The following is a 17656-nucleotide window of genomic DNA, read 5'->3' as shown; positions in this document are numbered from 1 at the left end:
TCAATGTCACACCACTGCAGCTGAAGTCCAGATGCAGAGCTTTGGCCATTATCAATAAGCAATCATAGAGTACCAGTCTCACAAAACCAGGGAACAGGGAGTCTTGCTACTGCTAGTGCTCTATTCTAGCAAAATTTGCAGATTGATATAAGTTAGAGCCTTTTTAAGCTCATGAGAGCACCTGAAACATACAGCCTACTTCACTCCCAGAACCCTGGTAACAAAGGATGGGAAGTATGAATTTTCAGTGTTTCTCCATCTTTAAGTAGAGAAAGGATGGAATTAGAGGTTGAGAGCCAAATCATCGCTTTGCACATACAGATCAGGAGGTCCAGGATAGTGTAAGGGGAACAAAGTTTTTTTTCAGGTGTCTAAACAAAATATATTTGACATTGAGAATTTCACAGAGTAATCAAGATGTACCTGTTTTGAAACAATTAACTTGAGATAGGGCTATTTTTAAGGCAATTTAATAGTTTTATAAGCCAAAATCATTTAGTAGCATAAAACACAAATCATTTGTGTCATTTTTTTTTTTTTTGTCTTTTGTCTTTTTAGGGCCACATCCGTGCACATGGAGGTTCCCAGGCTAGGGGTCCAATCGGAGCTACAGCTGCCAGCCCACACCAGAGCCACAGCAACGTCAGATCTGAGCTGATGCATCTGCGAACTACACCACAGCTCACAGCAACGCGGGATCCTTAAACCACTGAGCAAGGCCAGGAATTGAACCCGCAAACCTCATTGTTCCTAGTCAGATTCATTTCCGCTGTTCGACGACGGGAACTCCCAGTGTTCAATCATTTTTATCTTCAAGTAACAAGAAAAACAGAAATTATCATTTAACTCTGAGTATTACATCATGTGAAACCTTATTCCACTTTAGCCTTCACTGCATATAATTAATGCGACTAAATTGAAAAAAAAATACCCATCACCGCGTCACACTTCAAAACAGTGGTGTTAGATGGCATCATCGAAGGACTGTCTTTAAATATCAAGCTTTAATGTTGAAAAAATGTTATAGTATTAAAAAAATAAGAGAAAGGAAACAAAGGTGAACAACTAAGTAAAAATAAAACAAGAATGCTAATATATATTGACCCCGAATAATGAAACTTAAATATGTATACAAAAATTGTGAAGATAGGCTAACATTGACATTAATTCTGACTATTCCCCCTTGTTGTAGTATTCCATATGCCAATGGAAGAAAAATCTTGAAGAGGAGGGAGTGCACTTAGTTGTAAATGCCAGGGATTATTCTAATAATAGAGCAGATATATATATATATTGACTATAAGTACACACAAAAGGAGTACCATCAATTTTTGGTGGTCAAATAAAGTAGAAAATATAAAGTGAAAGACAGAAACATCCAGAGGTAAAAACTGGACTTGGGTTATGAGGAGTGGTCTTTGAAGTGTCAATTTTACAGGCTGCACGTGAAGCATATGGAAGTTCCCAGGCTAGGGATTGAATCAGAGTTGCATCTGCCAGTCTACGCCACAGCCACAGCACTGTGAGACCTAAGCCTACACCAGAGCTCATGGCAACACTGGATCCTTAACCCATTGAGCGAGGCCAGGGATTGAACCTGCATCCTCATGGATACTAGTTGGGTTCCTTATCGTTGAGCCACAACAAGAACTTCCTCAACTGTGCAGTCTCTTAAAATCCAAGTGGCCTTCAAATTTATGAAAATAATCTATATATACAGACACTTTAATTTATAAGATCATTTGATAAATTAAGGATATTCAATCATTATTACCATAAATGTTCCAAGTATCCTCATAGTTTATTTTTCAATTTAGTCTCTCACTTCAGTTGATGTGTAAGAGTTTACATTTCTATATATTTGAGAATATTAAACTTTCTTTTATAGGATTACACTTAGAAACATTTTCCTTATTCCAATTTACATTAAAATATTCTAAAGTTTATAGTGACTTTCTTCCATTTACATTTTACTCTACCTGAAACTTAGATGGATGCATACTGGGACTTATTGGTCTGATTTGGATGTGTTTACACTGCATCTAACTTTTGGTTTATATCCCTGACATTACATTGTTTTTCTTTATACTTTCCTGGTTTGATTGCCTAAAAGACATATATATTCACATTTTCTTGTGGACATGAAGCTAAAAGTTAAGTAAAGTTTTCCTTGGTTTTCTCTAGAAAGTTAGAAAATTATTTTCTTCTTTTAGGTTTAACAGTGACATTTCTTTCTTTTTTTTATTTCAGTATTTTTTCTTTCAACCCTATATTTTTTTTTCCCACTCGGATCATAAGGAGGGGAAGCAAGGCTGGCAAGACCCTATCTGGATTGGAATGAGGTACTTTAACAGTTTGCTAGTGAGTAAATATCCCTGATGGAAGAAAATGCTAAACATTTAAAACTAAGCATAGTGAAAAAAAAAGCCAATACTTCACTGCTTCTTGGAAATTGGCACCAACTTATTTCAAAGAATGAATTATAATTTTATTATTTTTTCCCTTTAGTAAATGAAATTAAGTTGGAACATTCCACAAGTTTGACAGAAACCTTTTGTATTTTGTTTTTTCTTATTTCTCTGGAGACATTTATGTAATAATGGGAAAGGGGAAGTTATTGATTTTTATCATGATGTCACTTAGAATGAAGGTCTTATTTTTAAAATATTGCCCTTTGAACTGAATATTGTTCCTTAGCAGAGAACAGACAAAAACAAGGTAATATACAATTTACACAATCATGTCCTATATACCATCTAGCTATCAAAGCCAGATAATGCTGCATTATTGAGAGAACATGCAATTTGTTCAGTAATCTTGTATCATATATCAAAAAACCAGTTATTTGGAAAGAGTAGTTAAATGATAGAAAATCACTTCACATAGGAACTATATCTAGTCAGCTGTGATGGAGCATGATGGAGGATAATGTGAGAAAAAGTAGGTATGTATGTGTGTGTAACTGGGTCACTTTGCTGTACAATAGAAAATTAATAGAACACTGTAAACCAACTATAATGGAAAAAATAAAAATCATTTTAAAAAAAGAAAATCAATTCACTAATGATATGGAGAATAGTCTTATTATCTTATACCTGAAAAACCACAGATAGGAGCACAGGATAAAGTTACTCGGGGAAAAAAAGATGACACATATCATAGTTTATATCTTTCAAAAGAAGATATCTTGTGCCAGAATATTATATGTTTTATCATAAATGTAATGCTTCAAATATGCTTGCAAGATAATTGTTTTAAAATTCAAGATTTTATATAAATAGTGATTGCAACATTGGAGTAAAATAGCATATTCAAAATTTCATAAAAATATTCAGATTTTGGGAGTTCCTGTCGTGGTGCAGTGGTTAACAAATCCGACTAGGAACCATGAGGTTGCGGGTTCAATCTCTGGCCTTGCTCAGTGGATTAAGGATCCGGCGTTGCCATGAGCTGTGGTGTAGCTTGCAGATGCAGCTCGGATCCTGCATTGCTGTGGCTCTGGCGTAAGCCGGTGGCTATGGCTCCAATTAGACCCCTAGCCCGGGAATCTCATATGCCATGGAAGCGGCCCTAAAAAAGGCAAAAAGACAAAAAAAAAATTCAGATTTCAGAATCTAAAAGTTCGTGAAAATACATAACACATTTCAAGTATAAATAGTTATGACACAAAATAGAGAGTACAACTACATTATTTGAAATTATTTTAGGCATATATTTAATTTCTACCATAATTGAGTAATAATGTTAAAAATACATCATACATCACCTAGTGAAAATTAATACTGTATAAAATAAACAGTCAATTATCTTTCTTAATATATGATTGTTAAAAATGAGGGCATTAATTTTGCCACCAAGTGAGGAATTAATTTTGGTACCAAATTTTCCAAAGTTATAAGTAATAAATTTTCTGAAAAGTTTATTGTGATGTAATTTACAATTTCTAAAATTCACTCACTTAAGAGTACAATTCAGTGGCTTCAGAACCTTTTTTTAAAATTTTTGTTATGATTATTATTTTTAATAGTTATTTCCCCAATACAATTTTTTTTCTACTGTACAGCATGTTGACCCAGTTACACATACATGTACACATTCTATTTTCACACATTATCATGCTCAATCATAAGTACTACACAGCAGGATCTCATTGCTAATCCATTCCAAAGTCAATAGTTTGTATCTATTAACCCCAGGCTCCCCAACCACCCCACTCCCTCCCCCTTGGCAACCACTAGTCTATACTCCAAGTCCATGATTTTCTTTTCTGTGGAAAGGTTCATTTGTTCAGAATATGATATTTCAGGTGTTAAGTGATATCATATGGTATTTGTCTTTCTCTTTCTGACTTACTTCACTCAGTATGAGAGCCTCTAGTTCCATCCATGTTGCTGCAAATAACATTATTTCATTCTTTTTTATGGCTGAGTAGAATTCCTTTGTGTATATGTACCACATATTCCTAATCCAATCATCTGTCGGTGGACATTGGGTTGTTTCCATGTCTTGGCTATTGTGAATAGAGCTGCAAAGAACATGCAGGTGCATGTGTCTTTTTCAAGGAATGTTTTGTCCAGATATATGCCTAAGAGTGGGATTGCTGGGTCATATGGTAGTTCTATGTATAGATTTCTAAGGTACATCCATACTGTTCTCCATAGTGGTTGTACCAGCTTACATTCCCAGCAACAGTGCAGGAGGGTTCCCTTTTCTCCACATCCCCTCCAGCATTTATTTGTGAACTTAGGAATGATGGCCATTCTAACGGGTGTGAGGTTGTATCTCGTGGTAGTTTTGATTTGCATTTCTCTAATAATCAGGAATGTTGAGCATTTTTTCATGTGACTGTTGGCCATCTGTATATCTTCCTTAGAGAAATGTCTCTATAGGTCTTTTGCCCATTTTTCAATTGGGTTGTTGGCTTTTTGGTTGTTGAGTTGTTTAAGTTGCTTGTATATTCTAGAGATTAAGCCCTTGTCAGTTGCATCATTTGAAAGTATTTTCTCCCATTCTGAAAGTTGTCTTTTTGTTTTCTTTTTGGTTTCCTGTGCTGTGCAAAAGCTTGTCAGTTTGATGAGATCCCATTGGTTTATTTTTGCTTTTATTTCTGTTGCTTTGGGAGACTGACCTGAGAAAATATTCATAAGGTTGATGTCAGAGAAAGTTTTGCCTGTGTTCTCTTCCAGAAGTTTGATGCTGTTTTGTTTTATATTTAGGTCTTTAAGTCATTTTGAGTTTATTTACATGGTGTGAGGGTGTGTTCTAGTTTCATTGCTTTGCATGCAGCTGTCCAGATTTCCCAGCAATGCTTGCTGAAGAGACTGTCTTTTTCCCATTTTATGTTCTTGCCCCCTTGTCAAAGATTAATTGACCATAGGTGTCTAGGTTAATTTCTGCGTTATCTATTCTGTTCCATTGGTCTGTCTGTTTTGGTACCAGTACCACAATCTCTTGATGACTGTGGCTTTGTAGTATTGCCTGAAGTCTGGGAGGGTTATGCCTCCTGCTTGGTTTTGGTTCCTCAGAATTGCTTTGGCAATTCTGGGTCTTTTGTGGTTCCATATAAATGTTTGGATTGTTTGTTCTAGTTCTGAGAAAAATGTCTTTGGTAATTTGATAGGGATTACGTTGAAGCTGTAGATTGCTTTGGGTAGTATGGCCATTTTTACAATATTAATTTTTTCAACCCAGGAGCATGGAATATCCTTCCATTTCTTTCATCTTCTTCAATTTCCTTGATTAATGTTTTTTAGTTCTCAGCATATAAGTCCTTTACCTTCTCGATTAGGTGTATTTACAGGTATTTGATCTTGTTGGGATGCAATGTTAAAAGGTATTGTATTTTTGTATTCCTTTTCTAATATTTAATTGATAGTATACAGAAATGTAACTGATTTATAAATGTTAATCTTATATCCTGCTACTTTGGTGGATTTGTTGATCAGTTAAAGTAGTTTTTGGATTGAGTCCTTAGGGTTTTCTATATATAGTATCATGTCACCTGCATACAGTGACAGTTTTACCTCTTCTCTTCCTATTTGGATGATTTTATTTCATTTGTTTGTCTGATGGCTGTGGCTAGGACTTCCAGTAGTATTTTGAATAACAGTGGTGAGAGTGGGCATCCTTGTTTTTTTCCATATTTTAGTGGGAAGGCTTTCAGCTTTTCTCCATTGAGTATTGTATTTGCTGTGTGTTTGTCATAAATGGCTTTGATTATGTTAGGGTATTTTCCCTCTATACCCATTTTGGTAAGAGTTTTTATCATGAATGGATGTTGGACTTTGTCAAGTGCTTTCTCTGCATCTATTGAGATGACCATGTGGTTTTTGACTTTTCTTTTGTTAATATGGTATATGACGTTGATTGATTTGTGTATGTTGAACCATCCTTGTGAACCTGGGATGAATCCCACCTGGTCATGGTATATGATCTTTTTTATATGATGTTGGAATTGGATGGCTAAAATTTTGTTGAGAATTTTTGCGTCTGTATTCATCAAAGATATTGGCTGAAATTTTCTTTTTCAGTGGTATCTTTGTCTGGTTTTGGAATTAGGGTGATGGCGGCATCATAGAATGTCTTTAGGAGTGTTCCTTCTTCAACCTTTTGAAGAAGTTTAAGGAGGATGGGTATAAGTTTCTCTTTGTATATTTGGATGTTTGGTAGAATTCACGTGTGAAGCCATCTGGTCCTGGACTTTTATTTGTAGGGAGTGAAATAGATCAACTGAACAGACTGATCACTAGAAATGAAATTGAATATGTCATAGAACCTTTTCATTATTCTAAAAAGTAACAATGTGCCCATTAACATTCACTACCCTTTCTCCTTCCCTAGCCCATTGAAAATATTAATCTATTTTCTTTCTCTAGAGATACACCTGTTATGGACTTTTCTTATAACTAGACAATATGTATGTAACCAATTGCTGGCACTTTGCATACAGTTGTAACCGGCTTTTTGCACTCAGAGCAGTGTTTTCAAAGTTTTTCCATATCATAGCATGTTTCAGTACTCCAGTCTTCTGTATTTTAAAATAATATTCCGTTGTATGGATATGTCACATATTTTGATGTGACTCATTAGCTGATGGACATATGAGTTGTTTCCACTTTGGACTATTATGAATAATAATGCTAATTTCTTTCCCCACTTGAGAATTATACATATAAAAAGAAAGTTGTTTTTTTTCCAAAACTTGAAGTAGCATAAAGCTCTCTCAGTCTAGAAAAAATCTTTTCAGTAAGCATTTTCAGCAAAAACTGAATAATTGACTTGTTGGTATCAGTGTCTGAATATGTAATTTCTATTTCAGAACTTTTACAGTATTGAAATAAATGTATAATGAAAATCTATTTAAGAATTGCTCTTTCTGAACTTCACTGCTTCCTTTGCCTTTAATCCTGTTCAATTAGCAATACTCTTAAAACTAGTACATGATAAATCTGTTGCAGATGAGAAATAGGGATGCATGAGAAACACAGAATAATGGGAGAGGCTGGGGAAGTCATACCTACCCTGGGCTTTGGGGAGTGACTTAGAGGGAAAGAGAGACAAGAAAAGGAAAGAGCATAGAAGGATAATACTCTGGGGTAAAATACTGTTTGAGATACTCAGAAAAATAGACAGCACCATGCTGAACCAAACTTTCTGACCCTCAGTGTCAGAAAATAATCTATACTAAATTTTCAAAGATAATTTCTCTGAAGCTTTAATAAAATGATAACATAATACTTCCACACTTTTTTTTTTAACATTGCGCTCATGCATCACATAATGCTGTAGAAAATAAAGTATATTTTATGTAGGCCTCATTTATTAGGAAAATTCAGAGCCACTTGTAATCACAAATTAACTTTGCTTGAAAAAGGAAGCATAACTTCAACAAAATATAAGAATCTTCATTGATTTTTTTCCTAGTGACTTAATATATGACCAGTTTTGCAAATTTGATAAAAAATGTATAAGCAATTAGAAAGGAAATTATTTTTCTTATTTTAGGGCATAAAATATTTATACCAGTTATTTTTTAAATTAGTATCGATTACTTCTGCTGAGTACATCTAAAAAAATTATCATTAGTTAAAAAATACTTTTATTTGCCTTCTAAAAACACCTAACATACATTAATATGTATATCCTTAAAGCATCTATTATTTTTAGTAGTTGAAGGCCATAGAAACAATTATATTAAAGGGTTTAATATATACAACTAAAGAGCTGATTTATCTGATTTACAGCACATTGCCTCAAAGTAAACACATATGATTTGGAGAAGTTTCATAATTTATGATTACTTTATTAAAGTATTAAATTTATCCAGAGATTCCCATATATATCAGTTTCCAAATACATTCCATTTAGCATACTTCAACTCAATAAACATAGTATGGCTCATAATTTTCTATCCATTCAACCTACCAGATTTTCTCATATTCCTTTTGCTAGTAACTGACACAATTTTTTTAATTAAAATATAGTTCATTTACAGTGTTGTGCCAATTTCTGCTGTACAACATAGTGACCAAGTCATACATATGTATCTAATTCCTTCATCTGAAAACCAGGTATTAAATTTGACTTTCCCTATATGTTCCATCCCATTGAAGATAACACCAAGTTCTGACAAATTCCCCATTCAGTGTTTTACCATTTTTCTTAGACTACAGTCCTAACTCCTTAACCTTCCTTTTAAGGCCTATTTATTATAACCTTTTTCTTGTCTTTCTTGCCAGCTTCCTTTGTGTATACTTCTTTCAAGTTTCTGTCATGATACTTGAACCACTGGATACTACTGTGTTCTCTCTGCCTGGAGTGCTCTTCTTCCTCTTTACTTTGTTAATTGTATCAGTTTCAAATGTCTTTTCTTAAGATCACCACTCACTACTGAGACTAATACTAATTGTATGCCCATACATAGCACTTATTAGAGTTGCAGTTTTCCATTTACCTTTGCAGTTTTCTCTGTACCCTTTTCTCAAAGAGAGCATTAGAATATGCTAATTTTGTTTGCTATACCCTCTAGCACTTACCACAGTAATAAGCCCATGTTAGAGACTAAAATGCTTTTTGAATGAATGTGTGCATAAATGAATGTGTGCATTTGAGCCTGGGTGGATTTTAAATAGACCTATACCACTCTTAATTTATATTTGTATGCGTGTATCTATGGCTCCTTAGCAAACATTCAGCAAAACCCCAACTCTGTGGAATTACCAACTTCTTATCCCTGCAATTTGGAATAGCATAACTAATACAAAATTCATGTTTCTGGAATTCCCATTGTGGCTCAGTGGTAATGAACCAGACTGGTATCCATGAGGATGCAGGTTTGATCCCTGACCTCGCTCAGTGGGTTAAAGATCTGGCCATGAGCTGTGGTATAGCTTGCAGTTGCAGCTCAGATCCCTCATTTCTGTGGCTGTGGCATAGGCTGGCAGCTATAGCTCTGATTTTACTCCTAGCCTGGGAACCTCCATATGCTGTGGGTATGGCCCTAAACAGAAAAAAAAATACATATATAAAATTCTTCTTTCTTTTTTTGTATTATTACTTGAGTTAAAACAAGATATTGTATTTTCCCTATAATCATAAATAATATTTATGGAACATTTGAGTACATTTCTATAAGTCAAGTCAGCTTTAGTTGTAAACATGAGTATTTAGCTTTTTCTATCTTTATGATCAGCAGTCATTAAAAAAAAGTTCCGGAACATTCAGAATTACTGATTTATTTGCCAAAAAGCTAGGTAGAGGGAAAAATCATTGCAGTATGAAAGAACTAATGAGAACTTATTTTCACTTTTTTATCATGCAAATGAACTATCAAAATTTTAAATCATAATCTATTCTCTGACAGACAATAAGTACTAAATTGGAATATGTCAACTCCTTGGAAATAGTTTTATTGCTTAGCTTCTCCTGTTCCTCAATGGTATCAAATAAAATACATAGAGGAAACACAATTGATAAATCAATTGTCAATGTTAGATAATTAGTTCCATTATTCCAAATTTAAGTATTAAAGTTTAATATATCCATTACAAAATTGCAGAATTGTCAGAATACTAAGAAAATTAATGCTCATAAATACAGTGCTTAGCTGAAAGTTATAATTAAAATTTTGAGAAATAATTCAAGACATATCAAAAGATCCCAGATGCCTTGTGTTTAAAGACTTTAATAACTGTTCATGCATATTAGGCATTTTAAAAGAAACTTGTTTACCAGATTTTTAGAAAATTATCTTCAAGTATTTCCTGAAAACAAACTTTAAAAAACTTAATGAATTATGCCAAAGGATTAATCACTTTAAAATAAAGCATTAACCAAATAAAAATATAAACATTTTCCCAAAGATTCCAGGAGTATTTCCTTAAAATCTAAAATGATTATATCCTGTTCCAGTGTACTTTTTCTTTCAAACAAACTGGTTAAAATTAATTTTGGTATATTTTTTTTTTCTTCATTTCCCTGACTTCTCTCCATGTATCTTGAGCTTTTTTTTTAAATTGGAATATAGTTGATGTACTATATTATGTTAGTTTCAAGTGTATGAGATTGTGACTTGACATTTGCATACTTACAAATGATCACATTTTCTAGTAACCAGCTGTCCTCATACAAAATTATTATAATATTATTAATCATATTCCTTACGTTGAATATTACATCCTTATGGCTTATTTATTTTGTAACTAAGAAAGCTACAAAAGGTGGACTCTGTTAACATGTGCACTGAATTCAGTATTTTCCTCTTTGTTAACCGAATGACCTTTGATAACTTGTTTAACCTCTGTTCTTCATTGTTCTCATCTGTGAAATGTGGCAAATAATAGTGCCTATCAATAGAGTGATTAATAGCATTAAATAAATAAGTACAATAACAGTGCCTAGGACATAATGAACCCTCAATTCTTAGCATTTATTGCTGTTTTTATTTCATCACCTGCTGAAAAAAAATGCTTAAGAAATAGGACAAGATAGACAAGGTTAAGCTTTTGCTCAGTATTGGTTACCCATTCTTTTGTTGTTGTTTTTGGCTGCACCCATGGCGTCTCAAAGTTCCTGGGTCAAAGATTAAGTCTGGGCCACAGCTGTGATCTATGCTGCAACTGTGGCGATGCCAGATCCTTAACCCACTGTGCCAGGCCAAGAATCAAACCCACACCACTGCAGAGACAAAATTGGATCCTTAATCGGCTGTGCCACAGTGGGAACTCCTTATTCTTCATTAGGCATAAAAATAATGAATGCAGAGCAAGTTAAGTTGAATAGTAGCATTAATATCTTATGTGAATAGAATATGGTTTTAAACTAAAAGTACATTGAACATTTTAATTTTTAATACCATTCTTATGGCAGCCAACTATAATTTGGTAATGAAAAAGAAGGAAGCATAGGACTGGCAATAAATAGAAGAAAGTATGGGGAAACAGTTCATCATGCTACATCTGGAATTGAGTAATTTAGGGTAAGCATCCCATTTCTGTCACTTGCTAGTCCTATGCTCTTGGCCTCTTGTTTTCCCACCTGTAAACTCTGAATAAACAGAGTTTCTACCTCATATGTTGTTAAGTAAGTACGATCTTCTATTAAGTCAAAATAAATGCTCACTATGACTACAACTATTGATATATTAATGATGGAAGCCACAAGTTGAGTATCACCATAAAAGTCACCAAAATATAATGGTTTTGATTTCTCAGTTGCATTATATTTTCAAATTCAAAAGATTAATCTTTTTAATATGAATAGCTAAAGCAAGAATAACAGATAAAAGAATTCCATTGCTAAGTGTTCTTACTGCAAAAACAAAATAAACCAAAACCAAAACAAAAACCCACAGAATAGGAGGAAACATTTAGGATGATAGATATCTTTGTTTGGATATTGACTGTCATGATGGTTTTGCAGGGATATGCATATCACCAAACTCACCAAATAGTATAAAATTAAGTATTTTGGGGAATTAATAATTACTTAATGAAAAAATTTTTAAAAAGGAATATATTTATCTGATTTAATAACATTAAGTAATTATAAAATTCCAATTTGCTCACCTGTGTACCTATATATATAATGTGTAAAGGAATAGTTTTTTATTAGAACATGCTGTTGCCTAATCTGTGAGATTTAACTAAGGCGACATTTGAGACTTTGAAAGCAAGATGTTAATCAAGCCTAAAAGTACTATGGAATCCATTCTCTAAAATTGAAGTGTCCACCCTATATTTTAAAAATAAGTAAATTAGGAAAATTACCTGGTGAATAACTCAGTAAATTAATCAAAATGAACTAATAATTAACTGACTATGAATTCTCCAGATGTGGACAGATATAGTTGATTGATTAGGCTTTGCGAATTTAGGAGAAATTTATATTAGCACTGTTGTGAGTTAGAGTTTGTAGGAAGTAATTTTTAGTTGTTAAGGGATACTGACATTAGCTTTGCTTTTCTAGATATAATCTCTCATTATTAAGAAAAGAAGGATTAACATCGTGCTGATCATTGCTTTGAGACAAGTGCTTTCTAGACAAGAGTAAGGCATCACACAGAGGAAACAGTCATACCTGCACCACCACTTATAAACTGCTACATGTGTTGCTACACATGTGACCATTTGGGCCTATTATTCAATGTAAAGAGCCAAAAAACAACACTGAAATAGCCCACCACAAAATACCACCCCCAACACCGGACTAAACTTGTTACTTCTGGATGTTGTTACCTATTTCCTTAAGGAAATTTATTATTGGAATAAAAATCAACAATTAAGCCAAGTCTAATAAGAAGAAATAATTTCCTAAAACATACCACTATGTCACAACATTCCTCTGAAGTCATTATCACAAAGCAGGTGGAAAAATTACAGTACAAAGAGGTTAATCGTCTAATAACACAAAATAGAAAGACGAGGATCACCCAACTCACTGATTCTCATGCCAACAAATTAAAAGTGAACTACCAAGTGCTTTTCCTACATGACGTATCTATTGCAACTAATTAACACTAATTAGCACTATTCTTCCACTCCGCAAGTCTTAAGGTATTTTTGGAAGACTTGTCATCTAGAAAATTATTTAGTGTTTGGTATTATTTGATGATATAGCTTCCAGGAAACTCAGGACAAAATATTCCCCCACAAATTATTCTTCCTTTGCTTGGGGTTACCATGAGCTACACATGAGGGCAAATAGGAAAAAGGAATCAAAATACCCCTTTTTTAGTCCCTCTACAAGGACCTACATCTTCCAGTGCATAGCTCTGGTAAAAGCCTGATTGGTATGTATGGTTTATGCTTTAAGGGAAGCCATTCACCTGCATACACAATACAAAGTATAATCCTAAGGGGTAAGTTTGTCAAAGAAAGGAAATTTATCATTGTGACAAGGCAGATCCAGATCAGCTCACTTAGCCTGCTATGTTGAGGAGAAGGGAGAAATATTAGACCAGTCAGACTTTTCTAGATTTGCTTACCATATGGACAAAAAAAAAAAAAAAAAAGGAAAAAGAAAAAAAGAAAAGAGAATTATGTGAGAATAAATTATGCATTTAAAACTGAGTGGGGGGAGTTCCCACCGTGGAACAGCGGAAAATGCATCTGACTAGGAACCATGAGGTTTCAGGTTCGATCCCTGGCCTCGCTCAGTGGGTTAAGGATCTGGCGTTGCCATGAACTGTGGCATAGGCCAGAAGCTATAGCTCTGATTAGACCCCTAGCCTGGGAAACTCCATGTGCTGTGGGTGTGGCCCTAAAAAAAAAAAAAAAAAAAAAAAAAAAAAAAAGGTAAAATTGAGTGGGGAGCCTAAGTTACTTTAATAGTGACATAGAAAAATGAATTAATGAAATTAATGAATATGCAATTCCTTTTGGCCTAGGAATCCCAAAAACCACCTGTAAGTTTAATAGATCACCAGAAACCATAAGACTCAAAACAAAAACAAAAACTGGGAGTTCCCGTCGTGGCACAGTGGTTAACAAATCCAACTAGGAACCATGAGGTTGCAGGTTCAATCCCTGCCCTTGCTCAGTGGGTTAACCATCCGGTGTTGCTGTGAGCTGTGGTGTAGGTCGCAGACGTGGCTCAAATCCCGCATTGTTGTGGCTCTGGCATAGGCTGGGGGCTACAGCTCTGATTGGACCCCTAGCCTGGGAACCTCCATATGCCACGGGAGCGGCCCAAGAAATGGCAAAAAGACAAAAAATAACAACAACAACAAAAAAACCAAAAAAACCCAAACTGTTGTAACCATGATTATGTTTTATTACAGTGCAAGAATACAAAATAAAATCAGCAATGGGAAAAGGTACACGGGGTGAAGTCCAGTAGAATTAGGGGCAAGTTCCAGTGTTCTCTCCCAGTGGAGTCACACAGATAAGCTCAATTTCCTAGATCTGTGTGGCAAAATGTACGAAGTAATGCCAACAGTTGAGCGCACCTGAGTCTTGCTCAGGATTTTTTGAGGGGTTTAATCATAAAATGGACTGACATCAACTTACATCCAATTCTTTCTCTGGACGCTGCATTCTATCAACAGCCTCCAGAGGTCCAATATAGTTACATCTTGTCATCTCAGTGGAGAGAAGTATTCTTGATACTTCCTACTCTTCTATCTTTGCAGAATCATTTCACTGTCTTACAGATTTGACTTTTTGTGTTACACTGTAGTTATTTTTTGGCATGGTATCAGCATTTGAAATGATGAATATACATCAAGAGGATTCCATTCTTCAGAGTTAATTTGTTCTGTTCATTTTTCTTTATATTTTAAAAACATCCTCCTATTCATTATGCTAGAAAACCTCCTAGAGTGTTTGAAGTTATTGAAGAAAAACATATTAAAGCAGAGTGACAAGCAGTGACACACCAAAGTGAAGTTGTCATATAGAAAGTCAAAAGCCAAAATTAAGTAAATACAGACTGAGAAACAAAGTTATAACCAGCTTTAGATATATCCAAAAAAAGAAGAGACCAAATCAAAGAGTGGAGAACAATATTTTTGCTCTTGCTGTTGAAAATGCTATCATCTTCACACAAACATTCAATTAACAGCATGATGACAGCAGTTGAGGGGTATCTAAGTCTGGAAATAGAAACTGGAGTTCTATGTGTTCAGTTTAATAAGCTCTTAAGAGTTTTAAAATAATATTTCAAAGATAATCTAGTTAACAGAAAAATCAAATTATGCAAACAGGCCTCACTCTCTCAAACTGACTGGTGTTCAAGTTATTTTTTTCTGCTTGGAACCTTTCAATGTACCTTAATAATTAGTTTCACAATGAATATGAAAAAATTAATTATTTTAAAGGGAAAGACCATATTAATTATTTCATGAGAATTAACATATTTTAAAATTATTTGCCTTGAAGTAAATAAAACAACAGTTAATAAGTAAAGTGATAGGATTTGTCTCAAAGTTGAATGATACAGCAAAGCCCATACCATGAAATTTTAAATTATATATATATATATATATATAATCATTTAATCAAAATGTTTTACTGGATAATCTAAGCTATAGGAAACATGGGTTTTAGAAATGGATAAATGTGTTCAAATCTTACTTCTAACAGTTACTATGTGTGTGGCATTCAATGATTACTTAAGTTCTAATTTCAGTCTCCTTTCTGATAAATAGGGGAAAAATAGTATCAATAATTCAAAGTTGTTAAAAGGATGAAATAGATAATCTATGTAAAGTCTTTATTAAAGTACCCAGCTTATAGGTAAGTCTCAAAAAACAGTAGATGTGATAGCAGAACACATTTACTGCCTGCATATTATGTGCATGTTCTAAATAATTCATGGGAATTAACTCAATTATCACAACCTAGAACTTCTGCATTTCACTGCTTCCTGAGTGTACCTTAAATAAAAATAAAAACCATCAACTCTTGCACAAAATTAAGGCTGTTTATATACTTCACTCATCTAGTCAATAATCATTTAATTAGATCTTAGCAAGAGAGACACTTAAAGGTTCTGAAGCCAGTATGCCTCAGTATAAATTCTGGCACAGATATTCATTCAGTGAAGGAACTTAAGCAATTTATTTAGCCTCTTCTTGTCTCATAAAGTGTATGTCACAGAGTGGTGCATTAATATAGTCAGAGCCCTTTAACATTTTCTGATGTACTGTAGGTACTCAATAAGTGGCATTGAACAATATAATTATTATCACTAGTAGATGCTGGAACCTGAGTATATTTATCAGCATATTAACAAAAGGGTATCCAATCTCATAGAGTAAGTTAAGTATATTAGCAAATAACAGTATAACAAATTGGTAGGGAAAATGATGTGTGGGATATATGAGAGGTACAGGTAAGAAAATGGGAGGGTCTACTGAAGGGTAGGAGTTAGGATACCAGGAAAATATTGGAGGGAAGAAAAATCACAGGGTTTGGCATAATCTGAAGTGACTTGGGAATTTATGTAGTTGGGAATAGCAAAATTGGACAGACATTTGGCAAGATATGCAGCTATAGACATAGGCCAGAGCTAGATCATGGGAATCCCTATAGGACATTCTGAAGACCCTATCCTTACAGGCATCTATGGATCATCAGTGTGTTTTTAAGGAGGTGATATAATAAATATTTATCTTTCCAAAAATATATGTCTTCAGTATATAAGATACATTTCTAGAGAGGTGAATGCAGGAAGACTAGTAAGAGGGGCTAGGAAAAAGCTTATCTCTTACTCAGGAATAGGACCTGGAATCTCCCAGTGAAAGTGTAACAGGAAGGATAAAAAGCATTTTTAAATTGTATGAAGATAGAGCTGAAAGTAGTTAGTCAACAAGAGATGGTTGTGTTATGGTGAGGAGGAATTCTCTGAGATGAGCCTCCAAGTTTCGAGTGAAAGCAGGTTGTAGAACACATCACCTGAGTGAGTTAGGAGACTCAGAAGATAAAAAGTCCTAGCCATGCAATTGCTTTGGAAACTAGTTACAGTTGGCCGCATGCCTGCAGCTTACAAGAGCATGGGAAACAGCTTTGTGAGTCATTTGCAAATATAAAAATGACTAAAGAGGATGCAGTCTCCTTGGGGATAGATGATAAGAGAGAGAAGAAAATTTGCAACAATTGTGTATGCTGGAATAGTGCTAAAATGCCATTGAAAGTTCATCTAAACCTAAACCTCCTGATAGAAGTGTTCCCTCTCTTACACTCTTGCCTTTTGGCTGCATCTGTGGCATGCAGAAGTTTCTGGGCTGGGGATTGAACCAGTGCCACAGCAGCAACCCAAGCCACTGTAGTAGCAATGCCTGCTGAGCCACAAGAAAACTCCACATTGTACCTTTCTTAAATCTATCTGGCCTATGAAAATGCAGCTCTTTGAAAAAATAAATGAATATTTTTATTTCCAACGAGCATTTAACATTTTGTCTATAAATATGAACTTTATGCAGACAATATTTTTACATTGTCTTTACAGTATTACCTGGAATATTAGATGTTTTTTTTTTTTTTTTTTTTTGGTCTTTTTAGGGCCACACCTGCGCACCTATGGAGGGTCCCAGCCTAGGGGTCCACTCGAAGCCATAGCTGCTGGCCTACACCAGAGCCACAGTAACTTGGGATCTGAGCCGTGTCTGTGACCTATACCACAGCTTATGGCAATGCCGGATCCTTAACCCACTGAG

The 17656-nt window shown here is 34.4% G+C and overlaps 1 long non-coding RNA gene across 1 annotated transcript in view; it reads left to right on the top strand.

Moving 5' to 3' along the window:
- The window catches only part of LOC102163241, a 50934-nt gene continuing 35536 nt past the window's right edge, over positions 2259-17656 (top strand). Inside the window, exon 1 of the long non-coding RNA XR_002336714.1 lies at positions 2259-2342. This is a non-coding gene — a long non-coding RNA (uncharacterized LOC102163241). The remainder of the gene's footprint in view (positions 2343-17656) is intronic.

The sequence above is a fragment of the Sus scrofa genome, chromosome 11, assembly GCF_000003025.6.
Source record: "Sus scrofa isolate TJ Tabasco breed Duroc chromosome 11, Sscrofa11.1, whole genome shotgun sequence".
Classification (NCBI taxonomy): domain Eukaryota; kingdom Metazoa; phylum Chordata; class Mammalia; order Artiodactyla; family Suidae; genus Sus; species Sus scrofa.
The sequence above is the reverse complement of the archived record's forward strand: the minus strand, read 5'-3'. Positions and strand labels throughout refer to the sequence as shown.